The sequence below is a fragment of the Bos grunniens genome, chromosome 21 (genome assembly GCF_055505025.1).
Source record: "Bos grunniens cultivar Pamir isolate PY7600 chromosome 21, Bosgru_T2T1.0, whole genome shotgun sequence".
NCBI classification, from domain to species: Eukaryota; Metazoa; Chordata; class Mammalia; order Artiodactyla; family Bovidae; genus Bos; species Bos grunniens.
In genome coordinates this window covers 19,827,053-19,854,460 of record NC_141185.1, presented here as the reverse complement: position 1 = coordinate 19,854,460, position 27,408 = coordinate 19,827,053, and the positions used below count along the sequence as shown (strand labels likewise).

At 37.7% G+C, this 27,408-nt stretch overlaps 1 pseudogene; it reads left to right on the top strand.

The window, feature by feature from the left end:
• The first annotated feature begins 1,117 nt into the window (after positions 1–1,117).
• LOC147349198 (proteasome activator complex subunit 3-like) lies at positions 1,118–23,556 on the top strand (annotated as a pseudogene).
• Positions 23,557–27,408: the final 3,852 nt, after the last annotated feature.

Genomic DNA, 27,408 nt, shown 5'->3' with positions numbered 1-27,408 from the left:
GAATCACAATAGCAAATCAATTATGAAAACTCTTGATGGTTTTAGGTATAAATTGAATATTTATTTTCGGTAGACTTTTTCACTAGTCAGCTTTCCTTCCTGCTACCTCCACCTCAGATTGTAGTTTTTAGGGATTTGTTGCAATTTGTTTTTCTAGTTAGAGCACTGGAATTAGTAACAGAGTATTAAAACTACATTAAACATGACACGAAGTTTCACTTACTCTTTGAGTATTTTTATCTTGCATAATAAACAAGAATTTTGTTTTATAACAGAATTCTTACCGAGCAGATACAATAGCTACCAGGGAAGCAAGACTAAGAATTTACAGTTGAAATACATTCTTGTAATGTTTGCTGAATATTGTTGAAATAGGAAATAATTTGTCTTAGGACATGGAACACATATTTTCCTTGGGAGGGAAGAAATTGAATGATTTTTATAGTATAATTTTTTTATTAGCATAGTTAGTAATCATTGAAATGACTATGATTGTCAAAGTAGGCAGAAAGAAAGTTAAAGCAGTTTTGTGAATCCTGTCTACATAATGAGAACAATTGTATTCACATTGATTTACTCTTCAGCATTAACTAAGGGTCCAAAAACAGGTTTCTATGTAGACCTGGGTTGGAAATTAGGGTGAATAATGTAAAGCCACTTTTTCTTGTTAAGTGCAAGATTATTTCCTCATTAAAACTTCAAAAGAGCAACATGTAGAATTATGTCTTGTTGAGAGATGTTTTTATTTTTGTGTACAAAGTAATATTCCATGTATAAGTTAAAGATTCAGTGATACTTTTTGTGTACAAAGTAATATTCCATGTATAAGTCAAAGATACAGAAACATGGAAATGACCAGAATTATTCCAGGGTATTTCATTTTACTCTTTCTTAAAAAAAAAAAAAAAAAAAACTGCCATGCTTTTAGGATGGCTTTGTAAAATTTTGACAAAATTATTTTCTTTTAAGTATAAAACCTGAACACACACAAAAACTACAGGAGGGATTTGGAGAACAAAACAAAGTAGACACATTTTGGGAGGCAGCTGAATTTTGGAGGAAAGCGTTGATGTGGGGTGAGCTGATATTGCTGCAGGTCCTTCAGATGTGACACAGGATGGCTAATGGCCTGAAAAGAGTGGGAGCAAACTTTGGGAATTATACGGCCCATACAGAGTGAGAGGGGTTACTGAGCAAAAACAAACAAAAAACCTGAACTATGGTAGTCCCAAATTCTCTTTGTTAACTTTACTCATCTCTGGCTGACCCCAAGCCAGACATGTGCAGACAGACTCAAAGCAATGAGTGTAAAAGTGTTAATGAGTTGCCCCTCACCACCAAGGTACAATAAAACAAATTTTTCTGTTTGAATTGTTGTCACTGTTTAGTTACTAAGTCATGTCCAGCTCTTTTGTGACCCCATGGACTGTAGCCTGCCACGCTCCTCTGTCTACGGGATTTCCCAAGCAAGAATTCTGGAGTCGGTTGCCATTTTCTTCTTGGGGGAAACTTCCTGACCAAGGGATTGAACCCAATTTTCCACATTGCAGGCAGATTCTTTACCACTGAGTCACCAGGGAACCGGCAGTTTGAACATAACCAGGTTAACGGCTTTCTTAAATAAAAATGTTGACAATCTACACAAGTATATATCAGAATGCTGATTTCTCATAATGTAATATTGACAATATCAGTGTTACACTGGAAATCAATAGGCATACAAGAAAGAAATATATGACTCATTCTGAAGGAAAAGTAATATATCAACAGAGGCCAGTGCAAGATGACTTGATTTTGAAATGATTGGATAATGATATTAGAGCAGCTACTCTTCTTATGCTTAATGAGGTATATATATTCACAGCAAGAGAGTAGGCCCCATCTATGCCCCGACTGGTAATGCTGAAGAAGCTGAAGTTGAACAGTTCTATGAAGACCTACAAGACCTTCTAGAAATAACACCCACAAAAGATGTCCTTTTCATTATAGGGGACTGGAATGCAAAAGTAGGAAGTCAAAAGATACCTGGAGTAACAGGCAAATTTGGCCTTGAAGTACAGAATGAAGCGGGGCAAAGGCTAATAGAGTTTTGCCAAGAAAATGCACTGGTCATAGCAAACACCCTCTTCCAAACACACAAGACAAGACTCTACACATGGACATCACCAGGTGGTTGGTCAATACTGAAATCAGATTGATTATATTCTTTGCAGCAAAAGATGGAGAAACTCTATACAGTCAGCAAAAAAAAAAAAAAAAAAAACAAGCCTGGGAGCTAACTGTGGCTCAGATCATGAACTCTTTACTGCAAAATTCAGACTTAAATTGAAGAAAGTAGGGAAAACCACTGGATCATTCATGTATAACCTAAATCAAATCCCTTACAATTATACAGTGGAAGTGACAAATAGATTCAAGGGATTATATCTGACAGAGTGCCTGAAGATCTATGGACAGGGGTTTGTGACATTGTACAGGAGGCAGCGATCAAGACCATCCCCAAGAAAAAGAAATTGAAAAAGGCAAAATGGTTGTCTGAGGAGGCCTTACAAATAGCTGTGAAAAGAAGAGAAGCCAAAGGTAAAGGAGAAAAGGAAAGATATAACCATTTGAATGAAGAGTTCCAAATAGCAAGGAGAGATAAGAAAGCCTTCCTCAGTGATCAATGCAAAGAAATAAAGGAAAACAATAAAATGGGAAAGACTAGAAATCTCTTCAAGAAAATTAGAAATACCAAGGGAACATTTCATGCAAAGATGGGCACAATAAAGGAAAGAAATGGTATGGACCTAACAGAAGCAGAAGATATTAAAAAGAGGTGGAAAGAATACACAGAACTATACAAAGAGATCTTCATGAGCCAGATAACCACAATAGTGTGATTACTCACCTAGAGCTGGACATCCTAGAAACTGAAGTCAAGGGGCCTTAGGAAGCATAACTAAGAACAAGGCTAGTGGAGGTGATGGATTTCCAGTTGAGCTATTTCAAATCCTAAAAGGTGATTTTATTATAGTGCTGCACTCAATATGCCAGCAAATTTGGAAAACTCAGCAGTGGCCACAGGACTGGAAAAGGTCAGTTTTCATTCCAATCCAAAAAAAAGGCAGTGCCAAAGAATACTCAAACTACTGCACAATTGCACTCATCTCACATGCTAACAAAGTAATGCTCAAAATTCTCCAAGCCAGGCTTCAACAGCATGTGAACTTCCAGATGTTCAAGCTGGATTTAGAAAAGGCAGAGGAGCCAGAGATTAAATTGCCAACATCCATTCAATCATCACAAAAGCAAAAGAGTTCCAGAAAAGCATCTACTTCTGTTTTATTGACTATGTCAAAGCCTTTTACTGTGTGGATCACAACAAACTGTAGAAAATTCTGAAGGAGATGGGAATACCAGACCACCTGATCTGTCTCCTGAGAAAACTATATGCAGGTCCAGAAGCAACCGTTAAAATCAAACATGGAACAATGGACTGGTTCCAAATTGGGAAATGAGTACACCAAGGCTGTATACTGTCACCCTGTTTATTTAACTTATATGCAGACTATAAAGAAGGCTGAGCACTGAAGAACTGATGCTTTTGAACTGTGGTGTTGGAGAAGACTCTTGAGAGTCCCTTGGACAGTAAGAAGATCCAAAGGAAATCAATCTCCTAAAGGAGATTTCCTTTAGGAGATTTTCTCCTAAAGGAAATCAATCCTGAATATTCATTGGAAGGGTGATGATGTTGAAGCTGAAACTCCAATATTTTGGCCACCTTATGAGAAGAACTGACTCATTTGGAAAGATCTTGATGCTGGAAAAGATTGAAGGTGGGAGGAGAAGGGAACAACAGAGGATAAGATGGTGGATGGCATAACTGACTCAATGGACATGGGTTTTAGTAAACTCCTGGAGTTGGTGATGGACAGGGAGGTCTGGCGTGCTGTAATCAATGGGGTTGCAAAGAGTTGTACACGATAGACTGACTGAATTGATCATATATATATATATATATATATATATATATATGGTATAAGTGTATATATACATATATGTGGAAAAGGCAATGACACCCCACTCCAGTACTCTTGCCTGGAGAATCCCATGGATGGAGGAGCTTGGTAGGCTACAGTCATTCGGGTCTCGAAGAGTCGGACACGACTGAGTGACTTCACTTTCACTCTTCACTGTCATGCATTAGAGAAGGAAATGGCAACCCACTCCAGTGTTCTTGCCTGGAGAATCCCAGGGATGGAAGAGCCTCATGGGCTGCCATCTATGGGGTGACACAGAGTCAGACTTGACTGAGGTGACTTAGCAGCAGCAGCGGCATACATACATGATATAAAAGCTAAAGGTTCAGTGATACATTGTGTATATACACAATGAAGAATGAAAAGAAATGTCAGCAGAGGACTACAAAAAACAAAATACTGAATGCATATTTTAGAACTACATTATAATACAGAAATTTTAAAATAACTGAGTGGGAAAAGGGAGATATACATGCTGAACAATCCCTAGATTGACCACCAAAAACTAACTGCTAAGCGACTTCTAAATTAAAATAAAATTCTAAAAAGCTCAAAAAATAGAGGACAAGAAAAAGAAAAGGGGATAATGCCAAAACCAAAAATGTCTTTTCACATCATGTAACATATATTCTACAGTTTTTACTTTATATTATATCACTCTTATCCTCCAGTGGAATGTAACTTTTGTGAAAGCAGGGATATTTTTCTTTTCTTTTTCTGTTTCAATGTATTTATTTATACATGTCCATAGGATTCTTTCAGGCAAGAATACTAGAGTGGGTTGCCATACTGAATCTGCCTGTAATGCAGGAGCCGCAGGAGACACAGGTTTGATCCCTGGATGGGGAAGATCCCCAGGAGGAGGGATGGCAAGGCACACCGGTATTCTCACCTAGAGAATCCCATGGACAGAGAAGCCTGGCAGGCTGCAGACCATGGGGTCGCAAAGAGTCAGACATGACTGAAGCAACTTAGCATGCCCAAGCAGAAGGTAGACCTAATAATCTAATGTGAGCCAAATATACTCACTTGAGATAATAAAGGAAATCATTTAAATTCTTTACCTGAGTGCTCGATTCAGTTGCAAGTTTTCTGAAGCTTTCTATTATTATAATCTTGTATTCTTTTTTTTTTAATTTATTTTGTATTCAGGTATAGCTGATTAAAAATGCTATGATAGTTTCACATGAACAGCAAAGGGACTCACCATACACATCCACATACATGTGTCCATTCTCTCCCAAACTCCTCTACCATCCAGGGTACCACATAATAGTGAGCAAATCTCCATGTGCTATACAGTAGGTTCTTCTTGTTTTTCTTGTCCAGTTGCTAAGTTGTGTTGGAATCTTTGTGATCCCGTGGATTGCACCATGCCAGGCTTCCCTATCCTTCACTATCTCCATGAGATTTCTCAAACTCATGTCCACTGAGTCGGAGATGCCATCTAACAATCTCATCTTCTGTCGTCCCCTTCTCCTCCTGCCCTCAATGGTTCCTAGCATCAGGGTCTTTTCCGATGAGTTAGCTCTTCTCATCAAATGGCCAAAGTATTGAAGTTACAGTTTCAGCATTGATCCTTCCAATGAATATTCAGGGTTGATTTCCTTTAAGATTGAGTGGTTTGATCTCCTTGTTGTCCAAGAGACTCTCAAAAGTCATCTCTAGCACCACAATTCAAAAGAATCAGTTCTTCAGCACTTTGCCCTCTTTATGGTCCAACTCTCACATCTGTACATGACTACTGGAAAAATGATAGCTTTGATTAGACAAACCTTTGTGGACAAACTGAGTCTCTGCTTTTAAAATACTGTCTAGGTTTGTCATAGGTTTTCTTCCAAGAAGCAAGCGTCTTTTAATGTTATGGCTGAAGTCATTGTCTGCAGAGATTTTGGAGCCTAAGAAATTAAAATCTGTCTCTGCTTCCACCTTTTCTCCAGAAATTATGGGACCAGATGCCATGATCTTAGTTTTCTGAATATTGAGTTTTCAGCCAGGTTTGTCCACTCTCCTCTTTCACCTTCATCAAGTGGCTCTTTAATTCCTCTTCTCTTTCTGTCATTAGGGTAGTATTATCTGCATAGATGAGGTTGTTGATATTTCTCCCAGAAATATTGATTCCAGTTTGTGATTCATCCAGCCTGGCATTTCATGTGATACACTCTGCATAGAAGTTAAATAAGCAGGGTAACGGTAAACAGCCTTTTTGTTCTCCTTTCCCAGTGTGGAACTGGCCCATTAATCCTTGTCCTGTTCTAACTGTTGCCTCTTGACCTGCTTAGGTTTCTCAGAAGGCGGGTAAGGTGGTCTGATATTCCTATATTTAAGAATTTTCTAAAGTTTGTTGTGATCCACACAGTCAAAGGCTTTAGTATTGTCAGTGAAGTAGAAGTAGATGTTTTTTTGGAAATCTCTTGCTTTTTCAGTGATCCAGTGGATGTTGGCAACTTGATCTTTTGTTCCTCTGCCTTTTCTAAATACAGCTTGAACATCTGGAAGTTCTCAGTTCATGTACTGTTAAAGTCTAAGTTGAAGGATTTTGAGAATTACCTTGCTAGCATATGAAATGAGCACAGTTGTTCTGTAATTTGAACATTCTTGGGGATTGTCCTTCAAGGTTGGAATGAAAACTGACCTTTTCCAGTCCTGTGGCCTTTGCTGAATTATCCATATTTGGTGGCATATTGAGTCCAGCACTATAACAGCACCATTTGTTAGGGTTTGAAATAGCTCAGCTAGAATTCCATTGCTTCTACTAGCTTTGTTCATAGTAATACTTCCTTAGGCCCACTTGACTTCACGCTCTAGGACGTCTGGCTTAGGTGAGTGACACCACCATTGTGCTTATCTACTTTTTGGTTACCCATTTTAAATTTAGCAGTGTGTAGTCACATATTATCAGTTTTTGAGTTGTAATGTAATTTCTGAGTAGTTGGCAGCTCAAATCCTATCAAGAAAAGCCTTTCTCACTGAAATCTGGTAGTACTCAGATTAGCAACATTTCCAATTGCTTTATGGAGATACAGATGCTATGTGAACTTCTTAATTCTTAAACTTGTTCAGTTGAGCTACATAGTCCTTGAGGGACCCTGTTACATTTTGATATTCTAACATGTGGTCTTGGAAGCAGCAATTCAGCTGTAGGAGTATCTTAGAAGCTTGGTAGGAGGGTTATTTGAATTTAATGATTTTGTGTATATTCATAATTCCTGGTTTTATCATTTTGACATTTGGAATTCATGCATATGTTTTACATTAAATAGTTTAAGTATATAAAGTACTTTTCAAAGATCTGTCACATTATTTGTCTTAAAATATAGGTAAATAGAATTTGATGAACTTAAAACAATGGTTTCACTTATTTCATACTAGCTTTATCTGTTTATGTGGCTAAGCAAGGCTAAGATTACCTCTGAGTTTGCTAAGGGTCTTGATTGGAGACAGAGAGAGATGATATGAGAGAGAGAGACAGAGAGACAAAGAGACAGAAACAGAGTTTGAGTGAAAATAATTTCCAATATTTATTTCTACATTTCAACAGATTACCACAGTACAAGAAAAGATATGACTGAACTATTACAGTGTGTTCACTCAAGCCAACAACTATAGCTTCTGGGTATCTGGAAAAATTAGAATAGAGAATGAGAATGACCCAAGAGAAAAGAATTATTTCTATAGTCAATCATATTAAGGTGTTCCTTTTATGAAATACAAATTTTAGTAAATGAAGAAACATTAAGGTAGCTCAACCATCTCACTGAATCTTTAGCAAAGCCTTAATTGGGGGGTGGAGGAAGGCAAAGAGACAAAAACAAAACAATAAAAAGTTGATCAAACATGGCCTAATTCTTAACAAACTCAAACGGAAATTTTTCTCCACTAAAAAAATGAGATAATTATTTGTTTAGTTAAAAAAACTATTAACAAGGGCACTTGGGAAGTTTCATTAAACCAGAAATATTCCTTAAAAAAAAAAACAAAAAAAATAGTAAGTTAATTCTCAAACACGTTCTCATTCATTTAAACATGAAATGTAGTGGAAACTCTCTCTCTTAGGTCAGCTGAGTGCCTCACCTGCACGCTGGAGGACTCACTTTCAAGACTGATCATTGTGGTGGCCACCATACGCTGCCTGCTGTGGACACGATGTTCAGCAGGGCACTTCCGCTATCCTCAAAGGTATTTCTGCAGGTTACTTGAGCTTTTGCCAAGTATGGTGGCTTGGTTACAAGATGGATTATCACTGGAAGGCTGAAACATATATTATTTTTGTGACATCAGTTCAGAATTACAGGGATCATTTATGCTGCACTTCTTCACTGAACCTGTCAGAAAATTCTACCCAGTTTCAAGGGAAGAAGATATAATCAATCCCTGATGCAGGAGTGGTAAAATTCTAGACCCAGAGTAGTGGCCATCTTTAGAAATTCCAAACTTCCACACTTGGCCACTTTATGATCTACCCACAATATTTCTGACAAAATAAGCTCTTTAGCCCTCAGTAAACATAAGAAAAGCTCACATTTCCACATGTATTATTTGAGCAATTTTAGATGCTTAAGTTCAACTTTGATGGGGAAAGTTTTAGTGATTCAGTTGTTCTGCTAAATTTATTCACAAATATTTATAATTGCTGGCTTATATTTACCACTTTGCATAAATCTAGGACATGCCTTCATGCAAATATGCTAATTTTTATTATACTGAATAAAAAATGTATTTAATTATTTCTAAAATTTGCAAAATTCTTTATATCAAAGCATAATTAACCAAACTATTGACATTGATTTTTTACTTCCCTTCCTATTGACTTTATTTTTTAATTCTATTCTTTTTAATTTCAAATTGCCCTATTCTAAATCATATTTACATTAGAATATTTTTAGAAGTTCACTTTTTGGCTTTATTTTAGAGATAGTATCAATTTGGTATAACATAGTATCTCTTAGATATTTCTTGGACTTTTCTTTGAAAATAAATGAGGAAATACAGTTATTTCTAAATTTTTAAAATAAGTTTATTTGGTTTTGTTATTATATTTAGTAGCAGTTTCTGATTGTTTTCCAGATATATGAATACATTTTGATAATCTAGAAAAATTCAAGTGAATATTATTAATATAGTAATGTGAAATATACACAAATCTTCTCATATATACAGACATTAGAAACCCATATCAGTACAGATGTTGGCCGTGATTGTTAACTGATAGCTATATGGTTTGGGGTTCTTTTGGGCTGAGCCAACTAAATGAGTCACCTGAATTCTAATCTACTGTATAAGATATACATGGTCCTCAAAAGTGAGCACATATATCAATAAATATAATTATTAGTAATTATATTGGAATTTTCCTGGTCATCCCGTGGTTAAGACTTCACACTTCCCTTACAGCTAATGGGTGTTCCATCCCTGGTCAGGGAACTAAGATTTCACATGCCTCCTTGTGTGGCAAAAAAAAATGATAACATGTGCAATAGTCCAATATGAGATCTATTTTTCTAAGTGTAGTTTTTCATATATATGTTTACCTCCATATTTCTAATGAAGCAGGTCATGAATATAAGCAGTGATTAGAAAGCCTAAGATAACTGTCTTCAACATTCCTCTCATTTTCCCATTGAAATTAATAGGATAATGTGTGGTGACAGTACAAGTCAAAAGGAATTGTACAATTGTTTTACTAAATGGATCAGATGAAAGTTGTGATCAGGTGCCCTAATGGGTCAGATGGTAAAGCATCGGCCTGCAATGACGGAGACCCGGGTTTGATTCCTGGGTCGGGAAGATCCCCTGGAGAAGGAAATGGCAATCCACTCCATCACTCTTGCCTGGAAAATCCCATGGATGGAGGAACCTGATAGGCTACAGTCAATGGAGTCGCAAAGAGTCAGTCACAACTGAGCAACTTCACTTTCACTTTACTAAATGGATCAGATGAAATTTGTGATCAGGTGCAGCCTTTTTACTTGGTTTGCTTCAGTTTTGCCTCTGCTTGCCTTTCAGCAACTAAATGTGATTGGTAGCCAAATTTCTCTTTTGTTCAATTTCATTTTACGGAAATTCTAGGATCATGGATGATTTCCAGTGTGTAGAGACATGATTATAAAATAATAGGAATATTTAACTTATTAAAATGTTCTTCAGTTCAGTTCAGTCACTCAGTCGTGTCCAGCTCTTTGCAACCCCATGAATCGCAGCATGCCAGGCCTCCCTGTCCATCACCAACTCCTGGAATTCACTCAAACTCATGTCCATCAAGTTGATGATGCCATCCATCCATCTCATCCTCTGTTGTCCCCTTCTCCTCCTGCCCCCAATCCCTCCCAGCATCAGTCTTTACCAATGAGTCAACTCTTCCCATGAGGTGGCGAAAGTACTGGAGTTTCAGCTTTAGCATCATTCCTTCCAAAGAAATCCCAGGGCTGATCTCCTTCAGAATGGACTGGTTGGATCTCCTTGCAGTCCAAGGGACTCTCAAGAGTCTTTTCCAACACCACAGTTCAAAAGCATCAATTCTTCGGTGCTCAGCTTTCTTCACAGTCCAACTCTCACATCCATACATGACCACTGGAAAAACCATAGCCTTGACTAGACTGACCTTTGTTGGCAAAGTAATGTCTCTGCTTTTGAATATGCTATCTAGGTTGGTCATAACTTTCCTTCCAAGGAGTGAGCATCTTTTAATTTCATGGCTGCAGTCACCATCTGCAGTGATTTTGGAGCCCCCAAAAATAAAGTCTGCCACTGTTTCCACTGTTTCCCCATCTATTTCCCATGAAGTGATGGGACTGGATGCCATGATCTTCATTTTCTGAATGTAGAGCTTTAAGCTAACTTTTTCACTCTCCTCTTTCACTTTCATCAAGAGGCTTTTTAGTTCCTCTTCACTTTCTGCCATAAAGGTGGTGTCATCTGCATATCTGAGGTTATTGGTATTTCTCCCGGCAATCTTGAGTCCAGCTTGTGCTTCTTCCAGCCCAGCATTTCTCATGATGTACTCTGCATATAAGTTAAATAAGCAGGGTGACAATATACACCCTTGATATACTCCTTTTCCTATTTGGAACCAGTCTGTTGTTCCATGTCCAGTTCTGACTGTTGCTTCCTGACCTGTATATAGGTTTCTCAAGAGGCAGGTCAGGTGGTCTGGTATTCCCATCTCTTTCAGATGTTCTTAGAAATTGTTAATTATATAAAACCCATTAAATTGACCATCATTTGTTGTCCTTCCCAAATGTTACATTTTTATTCAATGAAGTTTCAATTGATTAAATATTTTCGGTATTCTCTCCTTGAAAATGTTCCCAAAAGATATGAATAGAACACAGAATTTATTGTATTTTTATATCTCTAATGGGAAAATTATTATTCCTCATTGTTAATTTATTTTTTTTAGTAATTTTGCATTCTTGTTCAGTCTCTAAGTCATGTCTAACTCTTTGCAACACCATGGACTGCAGCATGCCAGCTCCCCTGTTCTTCACTGTCTCCTGGAGTTTCCTCAAACTCATGTCCATTGAATCAGTGATGCTATCCAACCATCTCATCCTCTATTACCCCCATTTCCTTCTGCTCTTAATCTTTCCCATCATCAGGATCTTTTCCAATGTGTCGGCTCTTTGCATCAGGTGGCCTAAGTACTGTAACTTCAGCTTCAGCATCAATCCTTCCAATGAATATTCAGAGTTGATTTCCCTTAGAGTTGAATGGTTTGATTTCCTTGTTATCCGAGGGACTCTCAAGAGTCTTCTCCAGCACCACAGTTTGAAAACATCAGTTCTTCAGTGTTCAGCCTTCTCTACGGTCCAAATCTCACATCCATGCATGACTATACAGACATTTGTGGGCAAAGTGATGTCTGCTTTTTAATATGCTCTCTGGGATTGTCATAGTTTTGCTTCCAAGAAGCAAGCATCTTTTAATGTCATGGCTGTAGTCACCATCTGCAGTGATTTTGGATTCCAAGAAAATAAAATCCGTCACTGCTTCCACTTTTTTTCCAGAAAGTGATGGGACCAGATGCCATGATCTTAGATTCTAAATGCTGAGTGTTCAGCAAGGTTTTTCCACTCTCCTCTTACATCTTCATCAAGAGGCTCTTTAGTTCCTCTTTACTTTCTGCCATTAGATTGGTACCATCTGCCTATCTGAGGTTGTTGATATTTCTCTCAGAAATCTTGAATCCAGCTTGTGATTCATCCAGCCCAGCATTTCAGACAATGTATTCTGCATAGAAATTAAATAAGCAGGGTGACAGTACATACCCTGGTCATCTTCCTTTCCCAATTTTGAACCAGTGAGTTGTTCCATGTCCGTTTCTAACTGTTGCTTCTTAACTTGCAAACAGATTTCTCAAGAGACAGGGAAGGTGATCTGGTAGTCCCATCTCTTTAATAATTTTCCACAGTTTGTTGTCATCCACACAGTCAAAGGCTTAGCAGAGTCAATGAAGCAGCAGTGGATGTGTTTTTCTGGAATTACTTTGCTTTCTCCATGATCCAACCAATGTTGGCAATTTGGGCTCTGGTTGTTCTGCCTCTTCAAAACCCAGTTTGTACATCTGGAAGTTCTCAGTTCATGTACTGCTGAAGCCCAGCTTAAAGGATATTGGGCATAAACTTGCATATGAAATGAACATGATTGTACAGTAGTTTGAACATTCTTTTCATTGCCCTTCTTTGGGATTGGAATGAAAACTGACCTTTTCTTGTCCTGTGGCCACTGCCAAGATTTTCAAATTTGTGGACATATTGGGTACAGCCTTTAACAACATCATCTTTTAGGGTTATAAATAGCTCAGTTGGAATTTTGTCACCTCCACTAGCTTTGTTTATAGTAATACTTCCTAAGGCCCACTTGACTTCACATTCTAGGATATCTGACTCTAGGTGAGTGACCACACCTTCATGGATATCCAGGTCATTAGTAATTTCCTTGTATAGTTCTTCTGTGTATTCTTGCCACCTCTTCTTAATCTCTTCTACTTCTGTGTTTTACCATTTCTGTCCTTTATCATGCTCATCCTTGCATGAAATGTTCCCTTGATATCTACAATTTTCTTGAAGAGGTCTCTATTCTTTCCCATTCTATTTTTTTCCTCTAACTCTTTGCGTTGTTCATTTAAGAAGTCCTTCTTATTGCTCCTTCCTATGAATTTGAAAGTTGGTCATTCAGTCGTGCCCAACTATTTGTGACCCTGTGGACTGTAACCCACCAGGCTTCTCTGTCCCTGGAATTCTCCAGACAAGAATACAGGAGTGGGTTGCCATTTCCTTCTCCAACTTGCTTTGAAACCCTGATTCATTAACACTTTCTGTCAATGGAAGTTTTAGTCACTTAGTCATGTCCCACTCTTTGTGATGTCATGTCTGGAGCCCACCATGGAATTCTCTCTGTACATGGAATTCTCCAGGCAATAATACTGGAATGGACTGCCCTCCTCCAGGGGATCTTCCTGACCCAGGGATCAAACCTGTGTCTCCTGCATTGCAGTCAAATTTCTTTACCATCTGAGCCATCTGGATTGTTAACCATTGGCCCTTTCTGTCAGTATCTTATGCTGAAAGTAAATCCAGATTATTCAAGTATCCATTATACATGGGAAACATTTAAACTATACCAGATTGATCTGTCATAACATGCCTTGATGCCTTCCTAGTAAAGTCTGGAACCAGACTACTTGTGTTTCAATCCTTGGTCTACCATTTGCTGTCACCTTAGAAAGCATTTTACCAAACTCCTTCAGTACTATCTGTAAGGTGGTTAAAGTGAAAAGCTATATCAGTTATGATATTGACCTGAGAATTAAATATTTTATCTAATTGTTTAGCATATAATCTTTTAAAAATGATATATTTTACTCTTTTTTGTTGATTTTTCTGCCCCAGACTATATGTTTAGGTGATGCAAATTATTTTAGATTTGGTCTTATCAGAAATAATTATTAGCAATGTAAATACTAATTTCTACAAAAACTTAATTCTCTCAAAAGCAAATAAAAATGACATTTAAAATTTCCTTTTGTTAATGTTTATTCTGTAACTTTCCTATATTAACTTGAAAGAGGAAAAGCATCGCTTTATCTCATTGTTTCTGCCTCATGAACATTGAGTTTAAGAAAAGAGAAAAATAATTTGATACTGATTGCAGATTTTCTAGTGATTCATTTCACTGATTCAGCACCCTTGTCGGATAATAATCACATATTTTCTGTTTGCAAATTTTACAATAGAGTTGTCTCAGTACTCTACATGAGACAATTCCATATTATAAATGAATTTAAGCAAGCATGTTGAATCACACTTGTTCTTTTTTTCTTTTATTTATTCATTTACTTATCCAATAGAGGGAAATAAAACTCACAATACCTGTCCACGGTGCATTACAATGGTTGGGTTACTAGATTTTATCAAAGGTCTTTACTCTGACATCATTCTAGTAACTGTGTTCTTCCCTCAGAATCAGAGTAAAGTCAAGAGATAATAGTCCTTCAGTTACATGGTTTTCAGTGTGCTGATAACCTTTCATTTCAGCTAGATTGTTGAGAACTAAAAAAAGAAAAATAAATTCAGAACACAGATTCACTTTACAGATGTCCTTTTGGGAAAATTAGAAATATATCTCATATATTTTGCTTTATTGACTAGCCTTTGACTGTGTGTATCACAATAAATAGTGGAGAATTCTGAAAGAGGTGGGAATACCAGACCACTTGACTTGCCTCTTGAACAACCTGTATGCAGGTCAGGAAACAACAGTTAGAACTGGCCATGGAACAACAGACTGGTTCCAAATAGGAAAAGGAGTACGTCAAGGCTGTATATTGTCACCCTGATTATTTAACTTATATGCAGAGTATATCATGAGAAATGCTGGGCTGGAGGAAGCACAAATTGGAACACAGATACATGTAGAAAGAGTGATTAAGATATGCTTTCAAACTGTGATGCTGGAGAAGACTCTTGAGAGTCCCCTGGGCAGCAAGGAGATCAAATCAATCAATCCTAAAGGAAATCAAGCCTGAATATTCATTGGAAGGACTTATGCTGAAGTTAAAGCTCCTATACTTTGGCTACCTGATGTGAAGAGCCATCTCATTGGAAAAGACCCTAATGCTAGGAAGGATTGAGAGCAGGAGGAGAAGTGGGTAACAGAGGATAAAAGTAGTTGGATGGCATCACCACCACAATGGATGTGAGTTTGAGCAAACTCTAGGAGACAGTGAAGGACAGGGACGCCTGGAGTGCTGCAGTCCATGGGGTTGCAAAGAGTAGGACATGACTGAGCAACTGAACAGCAACATAGAGAGTGAACAGGCATTGGGAGAACAGCAGGAAGAAAGTGCTGAGGGTGGGAGTATGCAAGCTATGTGGTGTGTGAGTCACGCTAGGGCAGCTGCCTCTGGGCAGTGTTGAGATACCTCTAGTCCCTTTGATCCTACCCACCCTCTCCACCACCAAAAGATTGAGTCTTTCAGAGAGTGGTTTACCAATGAGGCAGAATACTTGGTGGAATACTTTTCCTCAAAGATGTTATAACCTGTCAGTTTTTTGAAGGAACCAATCCTAAACATTCATAACCTAACTCAGATCCACTCAGACCTGAGTCTGTGGTCCCTGGCCCTGTTTTAGTCACCAATAGCCACAATGGACTGGAAGAACCCACATCCAAGTAACGGAGATTGAGTGAGTGTGAAGAAGCCTTCCATGGAACCAGGGTGTTTGTGGTGCATGGGATGCTAAAAAGCAACCAGCAATTAGTGGACATTTTTGAGAAAGTGAAACCTAAGATCTGGCTGCTGATCCTGAAATGTGACATGACAAAAATGTGGGTACAGCTCCTAACTCCTAGGATATATGATGGGAATGACTTTGGGGTATATATTCAGGAGAAGACAGTTACAGAACTAAGAATGTTGAGAGCTGCATCTCACCTGAATCAATTTCTAGATATTATGTTACAAGAGCCAAATCAATTTTCAAAATAGCTAAATATCCCCATATAGAGGACTTTCCTGCTGAACCATGACAGAGATTGATGAAAAAGAATATGACAGCATTCAACTCATCATATTAGAGCTAAGGAATCAGTATGTCACTTTACATGACATGATCCTGAAAAACATCAAAAAGATCAAATGCAGAGACTCTGTACCAAGGCCAAGGCCAGGGAACTTTGTGAGTCTGGCTCAAGACCCAACATCACCTTGGTCTGTTACATGACTATGAAAATTGGGCAACTGGCTGGAAATAGCAGTCATAGTTCCCTGTGTTTTTAGTTGGAGTCTAATGAGACTCTCATGTAGTTCTGTGACAGCCTCATCTCTTTCTGCAGGCTTAGTGCCTGCGTACTAAGTCACTTTGTCATGTCCCACTCTGCAGCCCTATGGGCTTCAGCCTGTCAGGCTCCTCTATACCTGGGATTTCCCAGGCAAGGATAATGGAATGTGTTGCCATTTCCTTTTCCAGAGGATCTTCCAACCCAGGGATCAAACCCACATCTCCTGCATTGGCAGACAGATTATTTACCACTGAGCCACCAGGGAAGCCCTATCTTAAGCCAGGACGGAAATGCATATTTAACCATAGTGAGTTATAAATATACATCTATTAGAATGTCTATAATTAAAAATAATGACAAAACTAAAGACTGACAAGGATATGGAAAACTAGATTGCTCATATGTTTCTGAAGGAAATATAAAATGGTTCAGTTGTTCCATAAAACAGATTGGCAATTTCTTAAAAACCTAAACAAGCAATTACAATCTGAACCTGCTATTGCACTCCTGAGCATTTATTCCGAGGAAATGAAAATTTATGTTCACACTAAAACCTGGGAATGGATATTTATTCAAAGCAGCTTTATTTGTAATAGACAAAAGCAGAAAACAACCCAATTATCACTTATTAGTAAATGGTTAAACAAACTGTACTATATACCTATCATGGAATACTATTAATATTCAAGGACAAAAAGAAGTAACAGTTGATACAGGCAACACATTAAATGAATCTCCAGAATATCATGTTTTTGTAGTGTACTCCTGAATTCCCTTACCCTCTTCTGCATCTTCAAATAAACTACAACTCTAAATTCTTGGCACAGGTTTTGCATTTGTAGAAACCTAAGATAAGTCCCATCACTTCATGGAAAATAGATGGGGAAACAGTGGAAACAGTGTCAGACTTTATTTTTTGCTCCAAAATCACAGCAGATGGTGATTGCAGCCATGAAATTAAAAAACACTTATTCCTTGGAAGGAAAGTTATGACCAACCTAGATAGCATATTCAAAAGCAGAGACATTACTTTGCCAAAAAAGGTTGGTCTAGTCATGGCTATGGTTTTTCCTGTGGTCATGTATGGATGTGAGAGTTGGACTGTGAAGGAAGCTGAGTGCCGAAGAATTGATGCTTTTGAACTGTGGTGTTGGAGAAGACTCTTGAGAGTCCCCTGGACTGCAAGGAGATCCAACCTGTCCATCCTTAAAGAGATCAGTCCTGGGTGTTCATTGGAAGGACTGATGCTGAAGCTGAAACTCCAATACTTTGGCCACCTCATGCAAAGAGTTGACTCATTGGAAAAGACCCTGATGCTGGGAGGGACTGGTGGCAGGAGGAGAAGGGGACGACAGAGGATGAGATGGCTGGATGGCATCACCGACTTAATGGACATGAATTTGGGTAAACTCCGGGAGTTGGTGATGGACAGGGAGGCCTGGCGTGCTGCGATTCATGGAGTCGCAAAGAGTCGGACATGACTGAGTGACTGAACTGAACTGAAGATAATTCAATTCTAGAATCTGTATTATTTGTTTTAGTTTGTTTTGTTTTGAAGAAATTCTGCAAAGTATACAGCATATTCCTAACTTTAGGAAGTGCTAGTTCAACATAGGGGTGTTTTCCAGGTGGCCCAGTGAGAGAGTCCACCTGCCAATGCAGGAGATGCAAGAGACACACATTCAATCCTGGGTCAGGAAGATCCCCTGGAGGAGGGCATGGCAACCCACTCCAGTACTCTTGCCTGGAGAATCCCCATGGGCAGAGGAACCTAGCAGATGACAGTGCATGAGGTCACAAAGAGTCAGACACAACTGAAGCAACTTAGCACCCACACAGTTCAACATAAACGCTCTTGGCACACAAGTGGAAAAATACCTAACACTGCTGACTTTAATATAACAACATTCTCTGAAATTGAGCTACTTTATAAAGCTACTTTTTGAAGGATAAATTATTCTGATAAAAAACATGATTGGGATTAAATATACGTACCAAAAAATATTGTGGCTACATGCATATCAATAACATGGTATGATTTACATATCTTCCAAAATTATCAGCAAAATGTCTATCTAACTTGGTAATTTTATACCAAACAACAAATCTGTGTTTATATTCACATTAATAAGCCAATACACAAAATATTGAGCAGGTGATTTTCTGAAACCTTCACTGCAACTCTCCCTAATAAGTATTATTCCCATGTTATTGATGATATCATGGCCATGAGGACTGTGAGTACCTTTCCTAGCAAGTGGCAAATCAAATCTTCATTGTTGTCATATTCTCAAACTCTACACTCTTTTAACTCTGCGTGGTCTTACTAAATAAACCTCTGTATCTGTATTACAACCTTGACTTCCATTCCCTGGGGTCCAGGTCTCTGCCAGGACTGAGGATTTGTCTGAGCCCCCAACCCAGTAGTAATGTTTTCCTCTGTTTATTTAAAAATTTGTTTAGGAGTTATTTTTTCTCCTATAATCAATCCCTCCAGTTACAAAACTCCACTTCATAGATTTCCCATAGCTGTGTACTACTCAGGAGGTTTGAAACCTCAATGTTGATAACTTAAATATCATCCCTTTTGTATCTCAGGAGAGCCTTTGGTGTTCTGTTCCTTGAAGCAGTTCAGTCCATCTGCCCCCTTCCTCTCCACATGAGATGTTTGTTGTAATGGGTTGATTCTCTTCCATCTTCACCACCATATTTCACTGAGAGCAGATCATATAAAGCTGTAATTGTATGAATATATGCAAATGGGCTTGTTGATAAATCTTTGAGGGGAAGAAGTGAAATGAACCTTAGGAAAGAAAATCAAAATCTGTCAGAAGTTTAGCAAAGGGATGTAAAAACTAAAAATTAACATTTTCCTTTTTTTAATCCTCTTTATTCAAGAACCTAAAAAGAAAGAAAACCTAGTCACCAGACATCCTGGAAACCCTAAGAATTGGAAAGTCACTTTGATCTTGGTGGGAAATCACCTAAATGATTAATAAGATGTAAACTTATAATTTGTATCTAAACATAACTATGGTAATTAAAATATAAGTGGTAAGAAACTGGCTTGGATTATTTAAGTGACTAACAAATTTCTAAAACATCTTATTGACACTGGAATATAAATTCTGATTAGGAGTCCGATACTTATTAATGATGGTAAAGAGGACTTTATTCAAGAAAGGACTACCCCCAAGGAGGCATTGCAGTAGAGGAGCACTGGGCTCTACTCTGACTACAACCCCAGCTAAAAAAAGAAAGTGGAGATGTGTAGCCAAAAGCAGGATGGGAATCAGTGGATGGTTGCTTACTAATGGGAAGCATCAAGGGAAAAGGGGATTCTGGCTAAACAGACCCAATGAATTTCTTGCTGAAGGCAAGTCAGGGTTCTCAGATATCACCTGGGAACTGGCAAGGTGAAGAATCTGATCAGAAATGGAGAGTAGTCAGATATCAAGATCTCAAAGATGAGGATTCTGGCTAAACAGAGTAGGAACTGAGAATGCAAAGATTGAGATGGAAATTCAAATCTAGAAACCTAGCTGAGAATATGTCTTAGAGGAGACTGGCTGAAGTTTGGTCAAAAAGAGCATCTTTTTGATACTTTATAATGTACATCCTGTTAACCTCCATTAGCTACAAAATTCTCATTAGATTTGTGATTTGTAAGAGCGTGTACACCATCATTTATGTATTTAGAAATACAAAATGCTATAATAAAAGGGAACTTAATATGTGAGTAATTAAGTTTCTTAGTTTTAGTTTTATATTTTTGTTATATGAAACTGAGATATGAGCCTACATTTTTAATGTTTAAAAGGTTTTCCCTTTTAGCAAAAGAACATTGCATATTCTTAAGTGAAATTGTTCAAAAACTGAATCCAAATGGAATAACATTAACTTCATTATAAATTTACCAGTTTCTCAAAAAGTAACTGTGGAAACATATTAACAGTGTGTTATAGCTAGGTACTTCTATTCTCATGAATTCCTTTGTTTGATTCTAGTTGTGTGAATCATTTCCTTTTCATAAGTTTATAGGTATACATGATTAATAACCTGATATTTGACAAAGTTGTACTCAAGTTTCATAAAAAGATTCTACCAAAATCAGATGTGTGGACTTTGTTCCCCCAAAGTAAGGATGGTAAATCCACTAAAATGTCAGTGGCTATTTTGAAATAAAATTGTGGAGGTTCTTTTTAAATAACAATTACCATTGACTTATATCTTTGACTTATGGCCAAGGAAATGTAATGAAATAATTGTGAGTTTACACTTATATAGATTTTCCAGGTTCATTTGAATGTAATATGGTAAATATTAACAATATCCAGATTCTTCTGGAGGAAGAAATGAGAAAAGGAGGGAGGAAAAAGGGAGAAAAGAAATGAAGGTATATTGCCAAAGATGAGACAGATATAGAATAAATAATCAAATGAATGAAGAGAAATATAATGGGCTTAGAGAGTAAATATTATATTTTTGAAAAGTGATAGCTAATTCCCTTGCACTATATACTTCTCTCATGCAGTATGCTGCTCTTACCATAAAGAAGTCTCAACAGATAATGATTTCTCCTCCTCAAAGAAAAGTGAGATGAAGTGAGTTAGGAGTAAAGAAAAGTGGAAAATAAGATGATTTGAGGATTCAGTTCAGTTGCTTAGTCATCTCCGAGTCTTTTAGACTGCATGAACCGCAGGACTCCAGGCCTCCTTGTCCATCACCAACTGCCAGAATCTACCCAAACCCACATCCATTGAGTCGGTGATGCCATCCAACCATCTCATCCTCTGTCGTCCCCTTCTCCTCCTGCCTTCAATCTTTCCCAGCATCAGAGTCTTTTCAAATGAGTCAGCTCTTCACATTAGGTGGCCAAAGTATTGTGGTTTCAGCTTCAACATCAGTCCTTCCAATGAACACACAGGACTGATCACCTTTAGAATGGAATGGTTGGATCTCCTTGCAGTCCAAGGGACTCTCAAGAGTCTTCTCCAACACCACAGTTCAAAAGCATCAATTCTTCAGCTCTCAGGTTTTTTATAGTCCAACTCTTATATCCATACATGACCACTGGAAAAACCATAGCTTTCACTAGATGGACCTTTGTTGGCAAAGTAATGTCTCTACTTTTTAATATGCTGTCTAGGTTGGTCATAACTTTCCTTCCAAGGAGTAAGCGTCTTTTAATTTCATGGCTGCAGTCACCATCTGCAGTGATTTTGGAGCCCCCCAAAATAAAGTCTTACACTGTTTCCAGTTTCCCCAACTATTTCCCATGAAGTGATGGGACCAGATGCCATGATCTTAGTTTTCTGAATGTTGAGCTTTAAGCCAACTTTTTCACTCTCCTCTTTCATTTTCAACAGAGGCTCTCTAGTTCTTCATTTTCTGCCATAAGGGTGGTGTCATCTGCATATCTGAGGTGATTGATATTTCTCCTGGCAATTTTGATTCCACCTTGTGCTTCCTCCAGCCCAGTGTTTCTCATAATGTACACTGCATATAAGGTAAATAAGCAGGGTGACAATATACAGCCTTGACGTACTCCTTTTCCTGTTTGGGACCAGTCTGTTGTTCCATGCCCAGTTCTGACTGTTGCTTCTTGAACTGCATACAGGTTTCTCAAGAGGGAAGTCAGGTGGTCTGGTATTCCCATCTCTTTCAGAATTTTCCACAGTTTATTGTGATCCACACAGTCAAAGGCTTTGGCGTAGTCAATAAAGCAGAAAGAGATGTTATTCTGCAACTCTCTTGTTTTTTCCATGATCCATCGGATGTTGGCAATTTGATCTCTGATTCCTCTGCCTTTTCTAAAACTAGCTTGATCATCTGGAAGTTCACAGTTCACGTATTGCTGAATCCTGGCTTGGAGAATTTTAAGCATTACTTTACTAGCGTGTGAGATGAGTGCAATTGTGCGGTAGTTTGAGCATTCTTTGGCATTGCCTTTCTTTGGGATTGGAATGAAAACTGACCTTTTCCAGTCCTGTGGCTACTGCTGAGTTTTCCAAATTTGCTGACATATAGAGTGCAGCACTTTCACAGCATCATCTTTCAGGATTTGAAATAGCTCAACTGGAATTCCATCACCTCCACCAGCTTTGTTCATAGTGATGCTTCCTACGGCCCATTTGACTTCACATTCCAGGATGTCTGGCTCTAGGTGAGTGTGAGTGATCACACCATCGTGATTATTTGGGTCATGAAGATCTTTTTTTGTATAGTTCTGTGTATTCTTGCCACCTCTTCTTAATACCTTCTGCTTCTGTTAGCTCCATAACATTTCTGTCCTTTATTGAGCCCATCTTTGCATGAATGTTCCCTTGGTATATCTAATTTTCTTTACTATTCTGTTGTTTTCCTCTTTCTTTGCATTGATTGCTGAGGAAGTCTTTCTTATCTCTCCTTGCTTGGGAATATCTTTCCTTTTCTCCTTTGCTTTTCACTTCTCTTCTTTTCACAGCTATTTTTAAGGCTGCCTCAGATAACCATTTTGCTTTTCTGCATTTCTTTTTCTTGGGGATGGTCTTAATCCCTGTCTCCTGTACAAAGTCGCGTACCTCCGTCCATAGTTCACCAGGCACTTTGTCTGTCAGATGTAGTCCTTTAAATCTATTTTTCACTTCCACTGTATAGCCATACAGGATTTGATATAGGTCATACCTGAATGATCTAGTGGTTTTCCCCACTTTCTTCAATTTAAATCTGAGATTTGGGGATTATGTATAGATTTTTATGATGCTGTTAATAGCTATTACCCTTTATCAAATGCCTGATATATTTAAGGTACATCATATACATTGCTTACTACATTCAAACACATTCTCTTCATTTGTCTTCCCTTGACAGTCACTTTATATTGAGCTAATTCGTGACCTGTTCCTCGTCTGTCATTCATATTTCTTCTTTTAAGGAAAGACATAGAGAGATTAATGAAAAAGTAGAAAAGTCTTTTTGTTTCACTTTTACTATTAGATAACATATGCTTGTTAGTGAAGGAAAGATTCCGTACTTCAGCTTTTTATTTCGTACCTTCATGTTTACTGTCTTTTCCTATTTACAGGTTTCTTTAATGTATTCATCCCCTCATCGCTGGCAGTCTCAGCTTGATCTTGTCTGTGTCAGGTGCAAGGCGTCGAAGCCCTTTGTCCTTGTCACCTTTCCTTCCAATGTCATAAGAATTGACAGCATGTCCCTGATTCCACCTCCCTCTGCATGTTCACAATACAGGTGTCACCTTCCTAAGTGACACCTTTGAAAACTGCTTAATTTGAAAAACAAGAAAGCTTTTGATTTATGGAAAGTACAGTGACTTTTTTTTTTTCCCTTTATTTGCTTTCTGGACCAACTGAAAGTCCTGCAAATGATCTGAAGAACTCAGCTTCCTGATCGTTAAAATTGGGTTTAAGGAATCAAAACACAGTCTGTACCCTTAATTTCAGCTGGAGAAGAGGCAAAGTGGTTAACTGAATCTATTAATTGTTAACATATTATAAGTGCTTAAGTTAACTTAAAAATTAGTGAAAGTGGAGTCGTTCAGTTGTGTCCGACTCGTTGCTACCCCGTGGACTGTAGCCCACCAGGCTCCTCTGTCCATGGGATTCTCCAGGCAAGAATACTGGAGTGGGTTGCCATTTCCTTCTCCAGGGGAATCTTCCCTACCCAGGGATCGAACCCTGGTCTCCCACATTGCAGGCAGACACTTTAACCTCTGAGCCAATAGTGCATGTTCTAAACTCTTTACTAGCATTCCTTCATTTAATCATGAAAAATGCACTATGGGATGTCAAATTTGTGCACGTGTTTGTCTCATGGGAGAAGAAACCAAGGCACAGAGAAATTAACTGACTTCTCTAAGCTCATTCAGCTCACCAGTGGTGTCACACATTCTAAGACAGGTCTTTCTGACTCTAGAATTCTCATTCTTAACACCATGCTTTCTAGTCCTTTTGGGGAAAGTACAACATTATCATTTTTCCTTCCTCTGGCAGATGAATCTTTGTGGTTAATGCTAATCAGTCTCTCTCTGTAAGACAATAGCATAATTACTTTGTGTTTTGTAAGATTTTCACTGTGACCTCTTACTTCTGTCTTTAAAAGGAGAGCAGGAGAAAATGTCACATAAAATCTGGGTGATTTATTTTCAAAGCTACTGTAAAACAAGGCTAAAAATATATTCAGAACAAGGCTGAGAAAGAGATTTGAGTGAAAATTAGTTAGTTTCTAAGTCCCTTCAGTATTCCTGACAACACAGAGACCTAGGATTTTACAGATCTTAGAGTTTATTTTATAATTCATAACTTATCTAAACATTTACGTAACTTATTTTGACTTTTTCCTGACTTATTTAAGGATTGAAGGCATCTTCTCACTGTGGATGGCAAGTTTTTATTTTCAAACATAAAAATGTTTTGAAATGTTTCAAAACAAGACTGATGGAGGATAGGAGCCCTTAAAACAATTGTGTACATGCTAAGACAACAGACTTGTGAATTCTATTCATAGTCATAGTAATTAAAACCGAAGTTTATATAAACTTATTCATTTACTTAAAGAGTCTCTGGGTGGCAGTTACTATCATCAGCCTGATCTTACGAACAAATATATTGAGATTTAGATTGATGCGACTTGTATTTTAGGTAGATAAAAATAAGCAGCACCTTGGAATGCAGAAAAGCTGAAGGCCTAACCTATGTTCCTAAAAATTTACTTATCCTTATGCATCTTTTGGGCTTCTCTTGTGGCTCAGCTGGTAAAGAATCCGCCTGCAATGCAGGAGATCTGGGTTGGATCCCTGGGTTGGGAAGATCCCCTGGAGAAGGGAAACGCTACCTGCTCCAGTATTCTGACCTAGAGAATTCCATGGACTATACAGTCCATGGGGTCGCAGAGAATCAGACGTAACTGAGCGACTTCCAGCTCACTTTCACACGCATCTTTTGGGCTTCCCAGCTGGCACTGTTGTTAAAGAACCAACCTCCAAGTGTGGGAGATGTAAGAGGTGCGGGTTCCATCCCTGGGTTGGGAAGATACTGTGGAGGAGGGCCTGGCAACCCACTCCAGCATTCTTGCCTGAAGAATCCCGTGGACAAAGGAACCTGGAAGGCTACAGTCCATTGGGTTGCACAGAGTTGGACATGACTGAAGGGACTTAGCATGCATGTATCTCTTGTCACAATTAGTGGTTGAGGACAGAGTCCATGAACTCTATATAGTCACTATCGCTGTGGTTTTGACTAAATGTCAGACAGTTTATATATATGTATTTTAAATTGTGGGTATACTAATGAATAAATAATTGAATTAATAAATGTTCTTAGATATTTTTGCTCAATCTCAGAATGTCTGTCAGAGTTTGTCTCATTTTGGTATATCAGTGTATCCGATATGGTGAGGATTCGTTTTTTTATTTATCTTTAACACTTGTCCTAGTTGAGGAGTTAACAGCTTTGAAGTAATTTTTGCTTTGGTCTTGAGAAGATGTTAGAAACAATTCCTTATTTCTCCCTGTTTAATAAACTCATTAAGATGATTGTATATTAACCAACAATGTAATCAACCAAGACAACAAAAGGTAAGCTAGAAGTAGAATAATGTTGGTGGTTATATAATAGTGTACTTCTGAGAAAAAGTGAGCAATTAGACAGTTTTTCTATAACAGTTTGATAAAATATTAAAAGAATGATAGTAATTATATAAACTTGTCTGCTAATATCTATTAATAGATATTGCTAATATCCCTCAATTCTTCCTTTGGGAGTTAAACAGTTTTATAAGGCTGTCCCTAAGTATGACAGCTCAGTTTGGGAGAAGTGCTGAGAGAAATGGCTGTTCTACACCATCAGATTTTCTGTAAATTAATTCAGATATATTTTTCCTCCCTATTCCCTATTTAGAGAGTATTCAAAGAAAAGCTTTTAAACTGTGAGTTTTCTTAGGTGCTGAAATAAAAATAATATATATTAATTATAGTTTGTGATCACAACACATTTCAATGACTTTGTTGCTGTGCTGTCTCCACTTTATGTAAATAAAATTTTCATTTAAAATACATTCTTAAAACCTAGAAGTTAGTTGACAAAACAACAACCTCTATGACTATTTTGTAACAAATATGGGTTACTGATTGCAGTCCAATCTAACTGTGGTAAGAAATGAAAACATATTTTTGTTATATTTTAGTTGAAAAGTGAAATTGTAAGTGTTAGTCACTCAGTCATATCTGACTCTTTGCTACCCCATGGACTGTAGCTTGCCAGCCTCCTCTGTCCATAGAATTCTCCAGGCAAGAATACTGGAGTGGGTTGCCATTTCCTTCTCAAGTGGATCTGCCCAACCCAGGAATCGAACCCAGGTCTCCTGCATTTCAGGCGGATTCTTTACCAGCTGAGTCACAAAAGAAGCCCAGCTCCTATCCTATAAATGAGTTAATCTGAGCAAACTGAAGAACAATTTTGCATTTTGTTAGATTAGATAAAAGAGTACTACTTAAAGATGATCAAAAATGTACTGTGTGGAATTACAGTTGCAAGTTATTACTCAAAGGAAGTTCCAATTATCAAGTCTCAATGATTTATCTATACATATTTATAATTTCAAACCAGACTTAGTGTCCTCTAGAATAGCCTTCTAAATAAAATAATCTCAAAAGCAATTTGTGATAATGAATAAATATTCAAGCTTAATTTATTTTGATAGATTTGATAGAGCTCAAATAGAGGATTTAATCTCTTGTTACACTAGAGAGCAAAATTATTTGACATGCAAATAAATACTTTGAATTAAAATTTAAAGGGTTTACACAGCATTGATTTTTTTTTCTTTTTTAAGTGGTAAGTGGAAGTTCTGGACAAGAAGTCTAAGGCTTGATTTTTCTTTTATTCTATGAAATAAGATAAAAATGACTTTCAAATAATACACTTTTGAAGTATTTTTCAAACTCTTCTACAGAACAAAAGAATCCAATATTTCTAACTTGTTTTTATGATTCCAGCTACCAAAAAAAGAAAGAAATTGGTATTAAGAAAGTCAAAATACATGATATCCATGATAAAGAAGGCAACTAGAAGTACATTTTTCTCAAAAATCCAGATGTGAACAT